General features: G+C 41.5%; 1 protein-coding gene across 14 annotated transcripts in view; it reads left to right on the forward strand.

The window, feature by feature from the left end:
* TRIP12 (thyroid hormone receptor interactor 12) overlaps positions 1-16,140 on the forward strand; it is a 75,177-nt gene that overhangs the window by 5,294 nt on the left and 53,743 nt on the right. For 2 of the 14 annotated variants that reach the window (XM_084529613.1, XM_084529608.1), the window contains exon 1: positions 3,251-3,368. The exons of 8 other annotated variants lie outside the window; for them this stretch is intronic. The gene's annotated coding sequence lies outside the window, so the exon portion shown is untranslated. Of the gene's footprint in view, positions 1-3,250; positions 3,730-4,142; positions 4,281-9,166; positions 9,298-16,140 lie in introns of those variants that run through there. 4 more of the 14 variants (XM_084529614.1, XM_084529615.1, XM_084529611.1 and 1 more) reach the window with 4 other exon arrangements.

Genomic DNA, 16,140 nt, shown 5'->3' on the forward strand with positions numbered 1-16,140 from the left:
TTGTTAAAACAGAGCAGTAACTGTAATGGAGAGTTTGTACTTTGCACCTCACAGTTAGTTACTAAATGTAAAACCATTAGGAAAAAATAGGCCTCGGATAAAATTTCCTAGGTAATCTAGTACATACGTCTGCTCCAGGGTAACTAGGTCTAGCCTTTTGCTATCTTTGCTCTTTAGAAATCATGCATGCTTGTACTGTTCTTCTTTCTCTGTGTCTTACTTGCTTCCCTGTGAGCTTGTTACGGCTTGTCTTATCTATCTGAATATATGATATGAGAAGGTGTCTCTGTGCCATGGGCTTCCATGTGATTTAACTCTGGTCTTCACCTCCTCTCTTAGTCTAAGGCTGGTTAAATATACAAGCACAGGTGAAGGAATGTGCAAATCAAAAATACGTATGTAGTATCTTTTTAGTTGAGAATGGATCTTTTTTAGGAGCAATGTAGGTGTTGCAGTTTTGCCCCCACTGCCTCTACCACCGCACATCAGGGACTTGCATTAATTGATGCTGGAATAATGAACACTTACTCAAACTCCTGGAGTTAGTGAGGCCTGCTGCCTTCATGTCATACACACTTGTAGCATATGACTGTGATAGACGTCTACTTTTGGATCAAATAACAATGTAAGATGCAGTTAACAGCAGGGCTAGAAGATGACTATTTTTATCCATGTTTGTGTTTTCAAATCCCTTCTGTAATTAAACTTATTCAGTATGAAGAGTGTCCTTTCCTGGTCTTAGGAAGGTGTGTGCACTGCAACTGAGCCTTCTGAACACAGCTGAAGTGGGGCAATGCACTTAAAGAGAACTCATGAAGAAATAGGCTGTCTGCTGAGTATAGGCTTGGAGCTCAGCCTTACGGAATGAATTTTCTCTTCCTCTTTATTTTGACGATAAGCTCAGTTATAATCAAGATACTGAGTGGGAGCCATGATTTCTGATTAGGACTTCTTATCTGACCTTCACAGCTCTTCCAGGTATAGCAATGTGATGAACTCATCCATCCTGAGTGGTGGGGGAGAGGTGGGAAGCCACCAGCTTGAACGGGGGCCTGCAGGCAGTTGTAGTCTGCGTGGCTGAGCTGGAGTGAACGGTACCCAAAAAGATGTTGCATAGCTAGGTTTCAGGCCTTTGTTTTGACTGCTGGTGTTACTTAAATCGATTCAAGCGACAAAAAGGGCATAAATTTCATTGCTGTACGTTGAAATGCAACCTGAAGTTAAATCAGAACTTGAGGGGAGGCTGCCACTTTCACTGACTGTCACTGAAAGGAAGCGGTGGAAGCTGCGTGGCCTTGGCAAAACTTCAGTCAGGATTCCAAGTGTCAAAAGCAGTGCTTTACAGATGACCCATGTTCTATCTTGTGCGTGTTTGTTTAATGAGCGTGCACGTTGCCATTTCTTACCGTGGTGGTTTCCAGCAGATAGTCAGCTTTCTGCAGTAAAGTAGTAGCAATAAGAATGAAGGCTGCTATTATACCGTAAGGTTATGGATAAGGATTAAAGGCATCAGTTCTGTTCCCTTCCTCTCTTACCAAAAGCTTGGCAGAAGAACAAATAAAATTCTTTCCCCCCCAAAAAAAAAAAGATAGCAAGTATGCTTTCTTCAGATCTCTTGTATGGCAACTCTAAAGTTGAAATAGTACTGCTGCATCCTCCCTAGTTCTCGTTTACCTCAATTATTTGTAGACTCATAGCTCAGTGTAGGTCCCAGCCACGTTTTATACTAGGCTATTGACAGAAGATGCCAGCTCAAAACTTTCATCAACACTTCAACTACAACTGAAAGAAGCATTTTTAAGAGAAATACCATTGTATGGCTTGATCTGGAAATTGCAATGCTTGATTGAGAGAATGGAAATAGAGTTCTCTTCAGGTTAACTGTGAAGGGCAGAGATGAATGTTGTGGAATTCAGTATGTGAAGGAATGCCCCATTAAATGCCTTTCATTCATGTTTAAACACTTGAGCACTATGGTCAAAGTAGGAAAAAAAAACCCTCTTACTATTTTTTAATAGCACAGGGATTCTTAACATACTGCTGAAACCAAGCTGGAGCTGGAACAGAATGGGCACTGAAGGCTCTGCCTTGGCTGTGTGCAGATGTGTTCAAGTAAGCTAGACTCAGAGAAGTATGAATTTGGAAATACGAGGTAAACACAACTTCAGTAATGAGTTACTTCTTGAGAGCACACTTAGAATTAATGTTGCCGTTGCCTTTGAGACTTCACCGAAGTGACAATCAGTAATTTCAGTCTGTGTCAAAATACCCTACAGTGAACATATTTGTTGCTATATAGCTTCCAGAGGTGTTTTGGAGTAACGTACGTTGCCTGGGTACATCAGGCTTTCCTCTGTGATAGACTTGGTCAAAAGCTGCTCAAACTACTTGTGTAGCTTTAAAGGTAAATTCCTGTTAGGTAACTGAACCCAGTGGATAAATTTAATGTAGCTGCATCATCTACTTTTCAAAACTCTACTCTGTATTTTGTTCAGGTGAGGTCGGGGTTTCTATCACATTGGGATCTTTACAAATTCTAACCATGATTCCTGCTGGCAGCATCTGCAGTGTCACCAGAACCACTCCATCCATTCCCTCCACTTGTTCTTAGTAGTTTGGTTGTCCTAAGCTCGCCTGGCTTCTGTCTGCACTGTTTCCTTGTTGCTTTTTTTTTTTTGTTTCATTCCCACTTAAAGCTACTGGAAACCCTGTTAGATATCACATGTACTACTAATGCAAGTGAATTTATTCTTACTGTAGCAGTGTTGGAGTATTTTTAAAAAGTTATTCAGAAGTAAGCCCAGTGGGTTGCTACGCATCACAAAATTGTTGAATGTGTCTGACAGTTGTTGTCATCTAAAAGCTATTCCCCTTCAACTAAGAAATGGTTTCTTCCTAACAGACTTTTAGATTTGTGTTGGTTTCCTTTAACAAAATCCCGACAGGCTCTTTGGAAAGCCAGTGCAGTAAGATGGCAAATCAAAACTAGGTAGCAGGTGATACTGGAAATTGCTCTATCAGCAGAGTTAAGGTGATATTTTGTCCGTCTTTGTTTTGTAACCCATTCTGAAATAAGTTGTCTTAAATGTTTAATAACTCCATTGCAAAATCTGTGTTAACCTCTCCTAGTGCTCCCATGTTTTAGTCTGCTAGTTCTACAAGGAGCTCTTGCCAAAAAAAAAAAAAAAGTGTAGTTGGTTTGGTTTTCTGAATGTATCAACTTCTGGCACTATTCCGACCCCACCCCTCCCTACATCTGGGAGATATCAAACTTGAACATATGGGCACAGAGTGACACAGCAAGAGGAGGATCGAGCTGGATAAACAACCTCTGCATAGAATAACCCTATCCAAAAGTGTGGAGTATGGTTTGTGGCTTTTTTATTTTAAATCCTAGAAGTCTCTGCTTATAGTGCAGTAAGTTGCTTTGTGGCGAGCTATCTTCTGCCTGCTCCCACCCGAGCAGGAGGTGTGGGTACAAGTTCTCTTCCCTTAGTTGCCACCAAGCTTATTCTTGGTAGGACCATGGGACGGCAAGGAAAACTTCAAACTGCAGACAGTAAAGGCGTGCTTCTTCCCACTGTCATCTCTGACCTCTTCACTGCTTGCCCCAAGTGTCTCAGTCCCGAGCAGCACTAGCATCTCCTTTCTGTTGGTTGGCCTACAGAACTTGGCATTCGTAAGCTGCATGTCAGGACAGTGAAGTACTGCTGCCTAGGAATAAGCTTAGTAAGGGACTTCTTAATGTCAAAAGTGTAATCTGCTAACGCTGTTTGTACATCGCGTAAATCTTCAATTTGCAAGTGTCTAAAAAGCAATTAAGTGCCTGTGTTAGTTTTGTTTCTATACTTTTTTAATTCTTCAGTCCTCCTGAAAGATTCTTTTGGCATGCCTTTTATTGAATTTAACTATTGTGCAGCTTCCAGCATGGAAGTTTGCATAGCTCTGTTCTGCCTGCTAACTGTTTTAGTACTGGACTCTCATTTAAAGTAACTTTCTTCTCATGGTGTCTTACCCTTGGCCCTTACAGAAGGCTTTTATAACCTTGATGTTGCCAGGCTAAATAATACAGGCTTTATTAGTCATCTCCTGTAAGAGCGTTTTTCTGTTCTTTCAACTGGAATTCCTCTCTGTTGACCAAGGCCAACTGTGACGGGATAGAGATGCCAGATAAAGGCTTTGTGCAAAAGCACTGGAGGTTCATCGGTTACTCTGTTACTGTGGATGCCAAAGTATTGTTACCTCCCCAGCCTGTCCCCAGATACACAGCATATCAGCCTGTGAGTATTGGGAGTGTGTAGTCAGTAATGCTTATTTCAGCTGACAAGGTCTTCGCTTATAGTAAAACCTCTGGTGTAGTACTTGGGTATGGGATCTCCATGCTGCTTGGTATTACTGCACTTCATTGTATTGCAGGTATCTTGTTAGAGTAGTTTACTCTTCCATAATTTTGACACGTGATTAGTATTTTAGTTGAGGGAAGAAGTGAGGGGAATTTTACAGTTTTTGATTGTTTTGGAAAAATGTTACAAGGGAACAAATCTGGCTTTAGGTAACCACATAGGTAATATGATTATGTTGAAATAAGCGTAGACTGTAACAGTTATAAAGCTTTCATCTTATTTCATGCTTTCCTTCTGTGGATAATACTCTGCTCATCATTACAAATACTTTCTGCTAAACTCATTTTGTGGTGTATTCTATTTGGATGCTACTTAAGTGAACGGCTGTTTAAATAGTTTTGGATTCAACAAAACAAATAAAGCAGTGTGTGACCTCTCTTCCCTAAGCATGGAAGTAGTAGCAAGAGTTCTCCTTCCAAAAACATCTTATTTCTGGAATTTGAAGTTACCCTGTCACTGCTGAAATAATTGTTCAAGGCTTAAGTGCATCACAAATGTAAGGTTTATTGCCTGCCTTCAGATGTTAAAAAATATTTAAGCATCCATAACTTACAGGAACTGATTTCCAGTGTCTTTCTCAGCTTTGGGCTTCCAACTGTAGTAGCAGCATATGAGTATATGGAGTCTACCTATGACAGAAGGAACTACAATGCATTAGGCAATTATTCTTTCTCTCTGTAGTCTGCTTGCTGTAACAGACAGCTTTGGAACTGACAGGGGTGCAAAGCCGTAGTTTGATTGTCCTCATCAAAGAACACTTGGCCTCTTGCTAAACTCTGGTTCGGTGAGAATGTGTCTGCTGCTTTCACAGAGTAAACAAATACAATTTCATGCTGCTAATGATGTAGAGAAGGAAGGTAAGGGAAGGTAAGCTGTCCTGCGGAAAGTATTTGAAAGAACCAGTCTTAAATCTTAGTTTCTCAGAAAAGGGGAGTGTCTATTTCTGGAAATACTGTCAGCAATAATGGGATCTCTTTTTAAAGTGGTTTGGCTTTTTCTTTTGTTTTTAAAGCTAGGGAGATGATGATTCTTCATTGTGTTTCTGGATCATTTTTGGCTTAGGGTGCTTTAAATGCCTTATTTTTAGCCTGAAATACCTTGTTGGCAGCTAAAGGCAAAAAGGAAGAGGAAAAAACAAAGGTGATGGTATGTTTAAGCATTCAGTTTATATGCCACTGACTCTGGCCATGTTGTCATAAATATTATATCCGTGCCATCAATGCTAGTAGCTCGCACAGGGTTCTCTACACTTAGCTTCCTTGAGGGAAGGTGTTTGAAAGATATTAACCTGCCACGTGTCGGTCTTGAACAATTGTGGTGAGGCATTGAAGGACCTGAACTGAACTGTGTTCAGTTTTTGGGCCCCTCGCTACAAGAAGGACATCGAGGTGCTTGAGCGGGTGCAGAGAAGGGCGACGAAGCTGGTGAGGGGCCTGGAGAACAAGTCCTACGAGGAGCGGCTGAGGGAGCTGGGCTTGTTCAGCCTGGAGAAGAGGAGGCTCAGGGGCGACCTTATCGCTCTCTATAGGTACCTCAAGGGAGGCTGTAGCGAGGTGGGGGTTGGTCTGTTCTCCCACGTGCCTGGTGACAGGACGAGGGGGAATGGGCTTAAGTTGAGCCAGGGGAGTTTTAGGTTAGATGTTAGGAAGAACTTCTTCACTGAAAGGGTTGTGAGGCATTGGAACAGGCTGCCCAGGGAAGTGGTGGAGTCACCATCCCTGGAAGTCTTTAAAAGACGTTTAGATGTAGAGCTTAGGGATATGGTTTAGTGGGGACTGTTAGCGTTAGGTCAGAGGTTGGACTCGATGATCTTGAGGTCTCTTCCAACCTAGAAATTCTGTGACCTAGCGTTTTGTGCCAACTTCCATGAATGCTGCTTGGAGATGACAAAGTGCGACAAAAAGATGCAAACTATTCAATTTCCCCTGAAACTCAGAGAGTTGGTGTTAGGTGTAGGGGCTTCCAAGCACCAGCACTGTGTGTTACACATGATCTAACCTTTTTATAAAAAAAAAAAAAAAATTAAACCACAAGAAATATCAAATGGCAAAGCTAACGCAGTCAAAAAAAGTCCCATGCTTACTTTAGAAGGGTTTGATCTTTTCTGCTGTTCATCATCAATGAAAGTGACAAGTGCAAGTCCAGACCTGTAGCAGCTACCAGCAGAAGCTCAACCTGCTCTAGAGTATAGCGATTTAAATGGGTACATTAAGTAGTGGTGCATCCAAAATTGAGGTAGTCGGTTGCTTGCTAATAGTATTCCAGGTTATGGCATCAGACTTGAGTTGTACCTATTCTGATGTTTGCCATGGCACTGGGGAGGGTGGGGTTGTTGGTGGCCCAGCTCTGAGGTGGAAGGAATTTCAGTTTATGTATTTGTAACTGGCTATCAGCTACGCTGTGTTATTCTTTCTACTTTCATAGATTGAGCAACCATTTGTGGTGGTGAAGTTGATCTAATTTCAGGTTGTTTCAGCAGAATTTGGAAGGTTTTATTGCTGAGAACTGGTGATACAAACTTGTACAGATGCAGTCATCTGTATTTTGACCTAGCTCCTGAAGTTTGATACACCCAATTCAGCATGAAATCAGCCTGTGCAGGCATTAGAGTGAGGCTGATAATTGTACCTTATCCCCGTACTTTCTGAGATGTTTGTGTAAGAGCAGGGGCTTGGAGTAATGACATACACCAAGGCAGCAGCTTTGGATAAATACATGTAGTCAGAGAGCATCTTCTGTCAAGTACCTAAGACTTTCACTTAGGTTTTGGGTGAGAGGAACTGACTTAATTCTAGCTCATTAAGGTGATCATGTTCACTAAGATGTCTCCCAAGAGCTGTGGTTGGGTTTTTACCCCCCTCAGTACTGGGGTACTCTATGGAGTACAGAGTGGAGTCCTGCTGCAAAACTGCACAATGATAGCTCCAGTGCTCTAATGACTGTTCTGTTCTCTCTCTGTAGTCTGTATGGTGACTTCAGTGGTAAGTTAAGTTGTGTATGAAGAGTATTGGAAGTGGGATTCAGTGTAATCACTATTGAGCTTAGCGTTAATAAAGATATTTAAAAAAAAAAAAAACATCAATTTTTCGCTCAGTTTCTGTCATACTTGAATATGTGCAGAATGCTTATGGTGTCCTTTTAGTTAGGAAAATACCGGTTATCAAATGCACAATGCTACACTAGGTTTGAAACTTTTTTCTTAAAAAAAAAAAAAGGCACTCCCTCCACTGAAACTCTATCATGCAGCTGTTTAATGTAATGAATATTGTCATACTAGTGTATGGTGATGGCATATGCTAGCCCTGATATTTGAAACTGCAGCAGCAGGCTGTTGATGAAAAAAAATAAAATCATAAGCTTTATGCAATCCCCCTTCTTCTAACAAGTTAAAATAGATGTGCTATTAAGTAGTCTTTAATACTGCAACTTCAGTGGGCACTGTTTTCGAACTACTTCAGTTCTGTGTAAGTAGCTCATGGCTGGACTAGGCTGTTCTCAATTGCGGCACGGAGTAGCTGTGTCCCAAGACTGTTCTGCCAGGGAAGCCTTTAAATACAAAGAAAAGATACCAGTGAAGTTTAGACAGCATAGAAGGATAGATCCAAACTGAGTTCAATTAATTCAGCATCTTTGGTAGCAAATGGGTGTTGGAGATGCTGGGACTAATTACTTTGAAGACTTGAAGTGGGGAAATAAAGGTAGTAAAGATGCCATGATTACTCGAACACTTCATTGCTCCTTAATCGTATGTGGGATGTGGATGTGCATGTTGCTAGCTGAATATCTTTGATTAGCAAAACAGATGTAGGATAAGGAGAGGCTGCAGCCTGTAGGAAATAAGTAAATTTTGCTTTTAATATGATAAGATACTGTGCAGAGGGTAGGAAGAAACTGTACTTGCTTCTGGGCCTGCAGGTATTTTTCCTGTTCCTTCACAAGCCTGTCTGATTCATGTTTGTTCTTTAATCCTTCCCTGAAGTCAGTCAATTCCCTGTGTCTATTTTTTTTGTGCTCAAGTGTTGTCAGGAGGTGTTCTATCTTGCATTGTGATGAAGCAGCCCTCTTCAGCTAAATATCCTTTTGTTTGCCTTGAGTCTCCCCTGCAAGTGCATTTTATTAAATGGTGTAAAAAATAATAGTAAAGAGGAGAAGGAGGTGGAATAGTTATAAAGCTGCATGGGTGCTTTGTGGATTTTTTTTTAAGAAAAAAACATCTTGCATTGAAGTTGAGAAGTGAAGCTTGCTTTTGAATTCAGTGCCATCTTAACAGTATGGGCTTTTTTCACATTTGCAAAAATCTTTCAGGTGCCTACCAAGATGGATGCATAGCTTTAGAGCCAAGTCCTTAGTCTTTGTAAACACATGATAATTAAGCCTTGTCTTCTTCCTCACCACATTTTCTTCCAGTTCTAGACAAGGTCAATACCAGTATTGTTTTTTCTTTTGGGGGTCTGGGTGGGATGGGGGTAAGTTGTAGCTTTACTTTTAAGGTATGGTGAAGTGTTAATGTAGGATAAAAGGTCACCTGTATAGGAGGCAACTGTTCAGTATTCTGATTGGGTCACAGAGCAAATTGCAAAAGCAGAGGCTTATCAAATCAGCTATTATAATATCTGACTCTGAGATAATCATCTTGGTCAAAAGATAAAACTGTAGAGGGCCTACAGTTCGGCTTATTCTTTCATAAGTATCTGGGAGCTGTGGAAAAAATTTGTTCTTCTGATCTCTGTTCTGTATTATTAACAGTCTGTGAATCTTTCCAGTACATCGGAGAGCAGGAGTTGAGCTGGAAGGTAACTAAAGAGCATTGAGCAGATTTGGGTGGCATCTACTGGATTTTCTCCTCGCTGGCAGTAAGAAGGCTTTCTTCCAACTCAGAAACACCGTCAGGAAGGTATTTGGGCTCTGGCAAACCTGACCGAGCTGTGACTCTGCATTTATAAATACTTCACTTTTTGTCAAGTACAAATCTAGTGAATTGTAAAATATAGGTGTAGTTGTGGGCCTTGTTTGGGCAAGGAAAGTGGGCAGGTAGCCTCAGAGAGTAAAGGTAAGAATTACCTCCACTGTACCTTATTCTACCTTACCATTGGTAAGGTAAAGCAGAAAAAAGAGCTGGTGGCTCTTATACATGGGAAGGAAGAGGGGAGTTGGTGATTCTTCTGTGTTTGGGGGCACAAAAAAAAAAGGTGATGTGTTCTTGTCTAGTTTAAAGTTAAAACTAAGTCTGGCATCCTGCTAAAAAGCATTAGACTTCTAATATTTAAACTTGCTCAAGTTCAACATCTCAGTTCAGTCTCTGGATGTGTGTGCGCCTTTCACATTCTTTGTAATCCAGATGTACAATACCTTGTTCCTCTAACTCATTGTATTCACGGAGTAATGAGAAGGGGAGTGTGTGCATGCTCAGAGGGAAGGTAGTCTCATAGGTAAAGTGTACCATAAAGTTGTTTAATTTGTGCTTAAAGCCTGGTACTCAGGATTTTGACAGCTATTTTTCTCCTACTGCAAAGGTTGGAACATTCCTAAAATGCAAATGTATAAGCTAATATTGTATATTCTTTTGTGCAGTTCCTGTGAAAGAGTAGCTCTGAGCATAATAAAGTCCTGATCCCATCACTGATAGGACTAAAGACAGCTTAATCCTCAATCTAGCAGGTGTTGTTCTGGGTGTGCCTTCCATTTGCTCAGTTCTAAGCAGAACTTCTCTTCTGTGTACGTAAGTGAGGTTGCTTGGTTCATGGTTTTATACAGTTGTGTGGTAGTATGGTAAATGTTCTGGAGCTCACTAACTACATTGCTAAAAATTATGATGTTAATGTATAAAACTGTTTTTCCTGGGTTGAGAAAATTTACTTGGGACACAATTCCTAGATGCTGTTGCTTTGAGTGCTACCTGATTTAGAAACCTTAAACTTCTTAAAATCGCGCTGCTTTTTGTTGAGGTATCCTTGTGAGAGCTGAAGATCCGTGTGCAGATCTGGTGCTGAGGAAGCAGGAGTCTTGATCGGTTTTAATTAGATTTCTTCCTCAAGAAATCGCTTTCCCCAGTTGTCTTATGTGGTGTAGGAATCTTGCTATGTAGTAGGCTTATGGCCTGTTTTGTGTAGCTTGATGGAGAGAAGCCTTTGTTCAGGGCAGTTAACCAGCTTTAGATGGCTTTGGAAAAGAAGCCTTAGCAGACATCTGCTTGTGTTGGTACTAAATACCAGTGACTTTAAAACAAACACAAAAACCAACCACCTCCCAAGATCCTCCTGATCTGTCCAAGGCTTTTCCAAATGATCTGTGAAAGATGCAAAAACCTGAGATCCATTTTAGTTTTGCAGGTAACAGGTGAGTATGTACCCTGCCAGTTTTTCTGGCTTGCAGCTGTCTTTAAGACCTGCTGGTAAGAGTGAGCAGGCCTCTCAACTTCAGGCATTTCTGTACATAAACTAGCCTCCAGCTGAAGCTGGATGCCATTGAAATGAAGACCCAGTCTCTTCCCTATTTACCTTTTTTTAATGGTAGATCTACATAATGCCTTTACTAAGATGTCTAATCTTGGTTTCCTCTGTGCAACTTTTCTCACCTGTGTGTACAGGTCAGCTGTTCTCTGCTTGCTGCAGCAGCTTCTGTAAGAGCTGGCTTACGAAATTCTTCATTCTAAGAGCTAGTTAAAGTTCTTTTATTCTTGGTTTCCTCCTCTCCCTGAGTTATCTAGAAGACTGCTGAGATCATTGTGTGTTGATTTAGTCTTTTGGTGGCCAAACCATGTTTTACGAGCACTAAGTCTGGTAGATCTTTTGTAATCTAAGACGCCATAAAATGGTGTAAGCTGATGAGGAGCTTGGCAGGGCTGAGGCGACCCCACCGTGCTGCAACCTGGGCTTTGTGTTGTGTAACAGGCTCTGCAGGTAGGACAGTGGTATGTACCGTATCAGTACTTGTCTTGTGGTGCTACTGCCTCCATCTCACTTCAGGATGGCAAATAAGGCAGCATCTGGCCTGTGGGACTGGAGTAAGGCTGAGGCTTGCTGTTGTAGCACAGGTTCTTGTTGTGGTTTAACCCGGCCGGCAGCTAAACACCACACAGCCCTTCACTCACCCTCCCCCCTCCCTCTCTGGGATGGGGGAGAGAAGTGGGAAGTGAAGCCTGTGAGTTGACATAAAGACAGTTTATTAAGACAGGAAAATAATAACGATGATGATGATAGTAGTACTACTAATAATAATGTGCACAGACAAGTGATGCACAATGCAATTGCTCACCACCCACTGACCGATGCCCAGCCTAACCCTGAGCAGTCTGGCCCCCCTCCCCCGGCTAGCCACCCCTATAGATTGTTCAGCATGACCCCAGATGGTATGGAATACCCCTTTGGCCACTTTGGGTCACCTGTCCTGGGTCTGTCCCTTCCCAGCTCTTGCTGCACCCCCAGCCTGCCTGTTGGCAGGACAGAGCGAGAAGCTGAGATGTCCTTGGCTTGGTGTAAGCACTGCTCTGCAACAATTAAAACATCAGCGTGTTATCAGCACTCTTCTCATCCTAAGCCAAAACATAGCACTCTACCAGCTACTAGGAGGAAAATTAACTCTGTCCTAACTGAAACCAGGACAGTTCTGCAGTCAAACTCATGTTAAAGTAAAGAAGCTGCCACCCCAAGGCAGCCAGGCATTAAGCACTGGGTAGGGCAGAACTGGAGTAGGTGGTGATGGCAGGTGTTTCCTGGTTCACTTGCATGTGAATGCTGGATTTAACCTTCTGAACTGGAATTTGCACTAATTGCTCAACTGAATCTCTGCTACTTCACTGACAGTGACCCCCCTGTGCCTTCACTTGTTTGATCATATTTGACCACCTACCTGCTAGTTTGCCTCCATACTGGCAGTTTCACCACTTGGTACTTGTGAAGGATTCTGCAGTTCCATTCCCGTTGTCTCCCAGCCGGTGAGTGTTCCTCATTCAAATTCATTCCTGTCCTCCAAAGAGAATGTTCTCCCTCCAGCTTGCCAGGCGGCATGTTTGTTGTAATATTACTGAAAGCTGAAGACAGCACACAGATAAAATCCTGGCTTCTACTAAACATGGGTTTCTAGAGAAGCTGAAAATGAAGGACAGCATTTTTAACTTCTATTGCTTGTGATAGTTTTTGGGGATGTGCTAGAAACCAAGTTCACATCAGTTTGCTCTGGGTAGAAATCGAGTTTTGGGCAGAAGTTGGTTGTTCTGTTATTTTATTTTATATGTTATTTTCTTCCTTGAGATTGCAGCTGCTTGTTTTAATCTTTAATTAAAGTTAGTATTACTTCCACTGTTGCTAACAAGTTGAAAGCACACATGTATGAGCACCAGGTAGCAGAATTGCACACAGACTCGCACAGGGTAAGCTTCTCAGTTCAGCAGCTTCTCAGTAAGTAACAGTAATTTAAAGGCTCCTGTAGGGGTGGGGTCAAGCTCTTGGTGTAGGATGTGCTTTGTTGGAGAACTGTTGGTCTGACCCAAGTATGCAGAAGAAACATTGAAAGCACAGGTTCTTCCCTCTTCCCTTCTTTTCCATTGCTACCCTAAGGAAGGGAAATGATTTCTCAACCAAGAAACAAACTGGTTCAGTGTTCTGCAGTTAACATTCTCTGTACTGAGTTTTGAAGTACCCATGTGCTGATTCTCCTTGCATTATAACAAATCTTTCATGTTGAGGTGGCTTAAAAATCTCCAGGCTTCTTTTGAAGTGATGCTGTTGCTGACTGACTTGCAGCTATCCAGTTCAGACTGTTCTGTCAAATACAGATTGATCCAGAGGCTTCTGGGTTTCTGTGCTTTTCATAGCCTTCATACTGGTGAGCAGAAAAAAATTAACTGCTGCAGTATGGGCTGAAGCATGCAGAAGAACTTAATTTTTAGCTGGTTTTAAAAAGAGAACAAAAACAAACATCAAGGCACTGAAGACAGAAGCTACAGGTGTTGCAAACATGAAAAGTATTGAGTCACGGCATCCTGCTGCTGAGGGCATTCCCTTTCTTTGTTAATGAATTCACGATGAGTAATACACCGATGAAAAACTTGGGTTGAACTAGTTTTGACATGCCAGAAGGATGATATGGAAGGGTAACAAGCTTGCTTTCTTTGGAGAACAACTTAATTTGAATTTTAGTTTGAATTAGGTTGTGCTTTCCCCTTGTTAATAGCTATCCTAAGAGATTGTTTTCTGTAATAAACTTCATTGATGATACTCCCAGAAACAAGAGGAACAGTTGATTTTGATAGTAAAAGGTTTTTATTTTTGAAAGATGCAGAGCATTTAACTATTGAAAAGAAAGAATAAAATGAAATACATGGTACTACTCCTAACTTTTCCTTTGGATGATGATCTAAGATTTGAATGGCACCAGTATACTTCTGTGAACCAAAATGCAATCCAATGAAGAGTGAAACAACTTGTATGTTTCCTGCCCCTGACATAGGACAAACAAAGCAATACGGTGACAGAACTGCAGAGGAATGCCCTCAGAACAGTACTGTTTGTTCCACGGAACTCCTTTACTTTGCCTCCTCATACTGCAGCTTCTTTTTCAGAAGAGAAGGAGAATGCAGAAGAGTATGGGGCATGAGTGCTTTTACATCCTTAGCATTAGGTAACCTTTGAACAGAGCTCTTATGCATCTCAGGATTTAGTTCTGGTTTAATTTCTCAGTGCACTAAAATAGTTTTTTCAGTATTGAAATGAAGCTAGGGATTCCTGTTACCGCAGGTTGGGGACACTAGCCCTGTACAAGCAGGCCTGCAACACCTGAGCTCAACTGGGTATCCTGTACAAGCATACGGAGAAAGGAATGTGATTAGTGGTTTAGGGAATATTTCACTGTCCAACAGGTACATTTTTTAGCTTTATTGGTGGCTGTCCCTTCCACCCATAGGCTTCTCTTTGTACTGTAGGCTCTTCAGACAGTCATTGGTACTGTTGACTGGTAATGAAACCACCTGTCAGCAGGAGCAGTGCTTTCCTACAAGTCAGAATAGCATCCTCTTTGGTGTGTTTTTTTTTTTTTTTTTTTTTAATCTACAGCCCAAAAGGACTAGCAAAGGTTCTGATTGTAACATGGACAGTTCACTGTTTTCTTTCTAAACTGGTGTCTGCTTGTTCTCGAGCTCCGGTGTACTTTGCCCAATATCTTCCAGTCCTTTTGCCTAATAGAAACGAGGAGTTAAAGATGCTGCTGTGCTGGCTTGGGGTCATGGCATGTATAACTTATTGGATGACATAGGCCAACCTAACTGCCTTGTTGTTCTTGTGAGCAGCATTATGCATCTTTTCAGAGGTACTTTCAGTGCTCCTTTCTATTCTGGGAGTTTGTAAGTCTTCAGTTTGAGGTACTGAATACGCTAACTGCCGATTAGCAGCATAGTTCCCCTTAATTCTGAACTGAGATCACAAATGAATATATGTTTAACTTTTCTCTCTTCCTCTTTTTGCTCTTTTTTTCCCCAATCTCTCTGTTGGTTATTATAGACATGTACATAAAATGATGTACATGAAAATTGGTTATATCTGTTTGTGCTCCCAGCAACTTGCTTGCTGATTCTGTCAACGTGGCCTTGTGTGTTGCCACTGTCTCAGCTTGATTGCTGGGTGAGATCTAAGGTGTTGAAAGACTGTAGGGTAAAGCTTTCTAATGCAGCAAAAATCAAATGTTACCTTCATCTTGTGATGGGGCTGTCTGTTGTGAAGCCAGTGGAACAGTGAGTATCTCTTAATAATAAGATTTTTCTGTGGGTTCTGTATCTTGAGTGTACTTACGGCCTGCTGGTATTTCAGAAGCGTTCTGCAGTATCCATGACTCTTCCGTGTACTGAGGTATTTTTGAAGTGTTTCCACTTTGATTACAGAACAGCTGAATTAGCAGGAACTGTTCCATTGTAAGTGAATCTAGGAAGAGTATTGTATTGAAGCTATTTTTTGTCAGCAATCTGGAAAAATCTGTCTGTAGCTAAGTTGGTGTAACTTAGTTGGTGTAACAGCTTATACCTGGCATGGTATTTTGGTGTTTAATCAGTGATTTCTTCTTTTCCCTCCCTTCAGGGGATCACTTGTGATTTACCTTCTGCCTTTCTGTTCTTGCTTAGTCCTCTCTGTTTTGTCACTGAGGTTCAGGAACTGTCACTCGTCTGCAGAGTTCAGGAACTCTAATGTGAGTAAGGTCCTGCTTCCGACAGGAGGTTGGGCCAGAGAATCTCTACAAGTCACTTCCAGCCTGGGATTCCTGGGGTTCTAACTTGGCACTTGGGCTGCTCTTGAGCCCTGTATCGGAAAGGCATCGGGTCTGAATGGGAGTTTGCCTTTGTATGCTGTTAAAGTCTGCTTGCCTTCCATGAATATTTTATTAATCTCTTCCAAGAGAACTAAGTCATGAAGCTTCTCAGTGTATAGAAATTCTGTGCTGGAGCAGGTATAAAAATCTGTTTCATTAGCACCTAATGTTCTTAAGAACAAACTTCCTTGGCTCGTTTGTCTGCCTTCCCTGTGTTGAGGTATTGTTACAGAACTGAGAGGTTGTATGATGTTTTTAGCTGTTAATGTTCTACTCCATGTACTGAACTTGCTCTGGGATACATGTGTATGTGTTTTGGGCTGTTTTTTTCCTCATTTTAGCATTATGAGGGAGAATATAAAAATAACATAATCCAACCTTGTGTGTCATTCAGCACAGTTTTGTATGTTTTTTTTTATATTAAAAGCAGTTAATCTGATAAAAG

The sequence above is a fragment of the Aythya ferina genome (genome assembly GCF_964211825.1).
Source record: "Aythya ferina genome assembly, chromosome: 9".
Taxonomy (NCBI): domain Eukaryota; kingdom Metazoa; phylum Chordata; class Aves; order Anseriformes; family Anatidae; genus Aythya; species Aythya ferina.